Below are 5,030 nucleotides of genomic sequence, written 5' to 3'. Positions count from 1 at the left end.
CAACTGAAGATAGATTCATTAAGTTCATATTCTAATCTTAGCTACATGTGACACATAGGTATATGTCTATCCTATATGTAAATCAAATCACTTAATCAACTAAGTGATTATGAACACATACTATTCCATTTATGGTCTAATCTAAACTCCCTTCATCAAGTTATACTTAGATGTCCAAATCAATCTAATTGGCAATCAAGCAATTAGAAGTATTAAACACAAAATTGGAATAAATAACTCATATTCCATAAAAAATAAGCAAAAGAGAGATTAAAAATCCAAATTACATGTTGAGTTCAATCATAATCTTTGAAAAAGTAAATTAGTTCATAATATCTGCTAAAAACATCATCCAAAGAAAATTAACCATTAATCCAAGTCAAAGGAAGTAAGAGAAAAACAAAAATAGAGAGAAACTAAGAATTGAAGCTTTTAAATCTCAAATCTTTTTTTAATGCTTTTGCTTCCTTACTTTGGTTTTGGCTTCTTTTTCTCTAGAATAGCTGCTATTTATCTCTTCTTGAAAACCTCTAAAAAAAGTCCTCTTTATATTTCTCAAAAAACTCTAGAACTAAAATCCTATAAGTGCAAAATTTTGGAAACACAACAGGCGCCAACACCTTCCTTGTTGGGTGGCAATGCCCTACCTCTTAGGTAGAGTACGAAGCATCAATCTTCACTAGCGTCGTGTTCTTGCTACACTGGTGCCATGGTGTTGCCTTCTCTGGTCCATGTATGGTATCTTGGCATTCAAGGGCACCACGGCCTCCTCTCCCCGAGGCTACAACCTTTATTTCCACATGTTGCCTTGTGTAGAAACTACAATAGTCCAGCCTATTTCTATGCGATTTTCACCTCAAATTAAAATAACTTGAACTAAATTAATCAACATGCATTGACTTTAATTAAGAAAAACAAGTAAAATACTCAATTTTGAACTTAAAATTTCAAATACTTAGCTATTTAAACTCTCAAAATGTGACAAAATAACTCTATATAATAGAATTATCACACTTCCAAACTTAAGAGTTTTCTAATCCTTGACCAAAATGTAAAATAAAATGAAATAATATAAATGAAGAAAACAACTTAGCTAGAAATAGATTGCACCAACTCAATAATCATCTTTAATATCGTCATAAGTATTCCATATTCTCAACTCAAAGCAACAAATAAATATTGTTCAAGATTGTGTTTTGATTCAAATGAAAACTCCATATCAAATGGATTTTCGTGTGTGTGTGCAACCTTTTCACCAAGAACATCATACAATCCGGATAAGTTGATACCCATGCAAAATTCAAATTATTATTAGAGTTCCATAGGTCTGCTTTCATCTTTCTCTCCACTAATGTAGACTAATACTAAATTAAGGATCAATCGGTCATTATTAAGCTTGTAATGTATGGCTAGGGTCAAGGTAGGATAAGAAAAAATATGCAGCTAAATTCACCTTAAGCACAAAGTCATTCTAACACCAATTTAAAGGTTCATTTTCCTTCACCAAGTACATCCCTTTTAATCAGATTTTTCTTTTGTCCAACACTTCATTCTTTTTATTCGTTTTCCTTTGCTTTTCCTCAAATCACATCCCCAAACTTATATCTTTTATTGGGTAGTGAGAAGAATAGAATCATGCTCTTGAGCTTTTAATCACTTTTCATGTTTACTACTTTTTTCACTATCTAGCTCATTACATTGACTAAATTGACTTGGGAATTTAGGAGTGAGGGATGCAACAACTGGAGCTTTTTATATAGGGGTTAGGCTAATAATTAAGTGTTTAAACAAAGATAATGTTACATTAAGCTCAAAATGGGCATTCTAGGGATAAATATGTAACAAGGTGGCGTGAAATATTAATCGGTCTGAAGATGGCCTAAATCATTTCCTTAATTACGTATAACCTATAATTTCACCTCAAGATAGAATTAAACTTATTCTAGAACTCAATATATAATTAAAAAATTCGCATTCACATAAGCCTTCTCTATATGTGTGCAATGATTCGAAGCCAAAGATATGGTGCTCAAATTATGGAAATCTCATTCTAATAATGAAGCTTAGACTAAGAATTTAACATAATACTCAAACAATATTCAAATCTACAAAGAATCAAGATAAGAATATAACTAGGTTCTCATCATTGGACAGATAAATCAAAGAAATTGGCACAACTACTTCTAGCTCAAGTACTTCAAATATGCAAAAAATTAAATGATAAACACTCTAACTAAACATAAAATTTAAGAACATAAATGCAAAAAGATTAAACTAAAGCTTAAAAATTTAAAAGTCCCTCCCAAACTTAAAGCTAACATTGTCCTCAATGTTACTAAAATAGATCAAGAAAGGAAAGGAAATACTCTCATGGAATTGTAGAAAGCTCTATTCTTCTTCATCATCCTCATTGTTGTCACTAATGCTTATGATAGGCTCTTTTTTTTACTGCAACAAGAAAATTAATAGAGATTAATGTAGAAACATAAATAAATAAAATAAAAGTAACTAAAAAGAGAAAATATGAGTTTCCAAAGCTTGAGTTGCCTTTCAATAAGTGCTTCTTTATAGTCACTAGCTTGACTGTGGCACCTTCTTTTGCAATTCTTTATCCACTGAATAAAGCTTGAGGTTTAGTCCATTAACCATGAATGTGCTAGTATCCTTACTATCAATCTTTATTGTACCACAAAGATAAACCTTTACCACATTGAAAAGACCTAACCATCCTACCTTGTGTTTCCATGGAAAAAACTCCAAGCATGAATTGGAGAGTAATACTTGCCATCCAACATCAAAATCAAGATAATTGGGAGGTGGTGGAAGATGCTCCTTTTGTGACTGTTTGGTTATGATATGAGAAAGTGGTAGCTTTAACTTAAAGGTTGGTGATTGCTCACTTGTAGGTGGAGAAAAAGGCTTAACCTTGCCCACATCAACTAAATCCACTATATAGCAATTTTCTGTAGAGGCAAGATGCTTAATGCATTGAAAATATTAAACTCGACTACTTCATCTTCGACTTTAAAAGTTACCTTGTCTTCCTTCACATCAATGATTGTGCCTGCAATAGTGAAGAATGATCGTCCCAAGATTAAAGGAATTTCCACATTTTTATCCATCTCAAGCACAATGGCATCCACCAGAATGTAGAAATGCCCAACTTTAACCAACACATTCTCTATAATCTCAACAAAATACCTTATTGTTCATTTTGATAATTATAAGGTAACCATAGTAGGCCGAATCTCCTTAAATCCAAGTTTCTTGGTAATAGATAAAGGAATTATGGAAACACTAGCACCCAAATCACACAAGGCTTTAGAAATTTTAAAACTGCCAATAGTGCAAGAAATAGAAAAACTCCCTAAATCCTTATGCTTTGGTGGAAGCTTATTTTGGATTATATCACTATGCTCTTCAGTAAGTACAACTGTCTCAAAATCTTTTAATTTCTTCTTTTTAATTAGGATGTCTTTCAAAAACTTGACATGGATTGGCATGCTTTCCAAAGCTTCCACAAAAAGAATATTGATGTGAAGCTTTTTAAATGCTTATAAGAACTTCTAGAATTGATGATCAAGCTTTTGTTTCTAAAAGCATTGAGGAAAAGGTGGTGGTGGTGGGTTTGCCTTATATCTTTCACTTGAACTAGCTTGTTAGCATTCTCAACCACTATCTTATCCTCAATAGGTTTATCTTGAGCTTTAACTTGCTTGTTACTACTTCCTACCTCTTTTTCATTGCTAAGGGTGATCGCATTATAATGTTCTTTACCTTTTTTCCTAGGATTAGCTTCCGTGGCACTATGTAAGGTATCTTGAGGCCTATTGTTGATGGTGTTGGCAAGTTGCCTAATTTAAGTCTCTAAGTTTCTCATTAAGGCTACTTGACTATGAATGAGAGCAACATTCTTAGCCATATACTGCATAAGCAATTCTTCCATCGTTGGCTTTTTCTCTAGCATATAAGCTTTAGCTTGAGGTAGAAAACTAGGGAGAAAATTTGGCTTTGGAGCTGAAGTAAATCCCTGATTATTAGTCAAAGAAAAATTTGTATGATTCTTCCAGCCTGGGCTATAGGTGTTGGAATACAGGTTGTTCTGTATCTTATTGAAATTCCCAACAAACAAAATCGAATTATAACTAACCTGACAGTAATCATTAGGATGCCCTTTTCAATAATAGTCACAAGTAACAAATGAGCTCTAAATAGAATAAACCAGCATTGAATCAAACTTTTTAGTCAATGCTACTACTTGTGTAGTTAATGCATTGATAACATCCAACTCATGAACACCAGTTACTAGAATTGCTCTTATAGATAAACACTGATAATTATTAAATGCCATTTCTTCCAACAAATCATAAGCCTCATTAATAAACTCAGCCGTAAAAGCTCCCTCAGCGGCTACATCAATAGTAGTCTAAATATGACCATTCAAACCATTATAAAATGCTTGTACATGAAGCCACTTTGGTAAACCATGATGAAGACAATGCCAAAGCAAATCCTTGCATCTTTCCTAGGAATCATACAACAATTCAAAGTTAAGTTGCATGAAAGAAGTAATATCATTCCTTGTGTTCCTTATTTTGGTTAAAAAAAAAAAACTAGCTAAGAAGTTTTAAGCAAGATCATCCTAAAGAGTAATGGAGTCTATGGGAAGTGAGTTCAACCAAATCTTTGCCTTGTCTTACAATGAAAAAGGACAGAGTCTCAATCTAAAAGCATCATCAGTAACTCCATTATGCTAGAAAGTGTCATAGATTTCCAAAAAACTTGAGATAATGAACATTAGGATCATCATTAGGTAAACCCCCAAATGGGTCTGAAGTCTTAATCATTTGGATGATTGTTGACTTTATCTCAAAGTTATTAGCTTGAATAGTTAGCCTTTGAATGCTCAAATGAAGACCTTGGACCAACGGGATAGCATAATCTCTTAAAGATCAATTATCCTCCACTAATTGCCCTTGAATTTGTTGCTCTCCTAGTTGTTCGGCTATTGTTTCTACATGAGTTGTAGT

At 32.9% G+C, this 5,030-nt stretch overlaps 1 non-coding gene across 1 annotated transcript; it reads left to right on the top strand.

Moving 5' to 3' along the window:
- The first annotated feature begins 4,481 nt into the window (after positions 1-4,481).
- Positions 4,482-4,589, top strand: LOC149526392 (small nucleolar RNA R71). Its single transcript, XR_016352072.1, has one exon. It is a non-coding gene; the product is annotated as a small nucleolar RNA R71 (small nucleolar RNA).
- The last annotated feature ends 441 nt before the right edge of the window (positions 4,590-5,030 follow it).

The sequence above is a fragment of the Theobroma umbraticum genome, unplaced genomic scaffold (assembly GCF_002168275.2).
Source record: "Theobroma umbraticum cultivar Fairchild unplaced genomic scaffold, ASM216827v3 scaffold_34.0, whole genome shotgun sequence".
In the NCBI taxonomy this organism is placed as follows: domain Eukaryota; kingdom Viridiplantae; phylum Streptophyta; class Magnoliopsida; order Malvales; family Malvaceae; genus Theobroma; species Theobroma umbraticum.
This window is presented reverse-complemented; position numbering and strand designations above follow the sequence as displayed.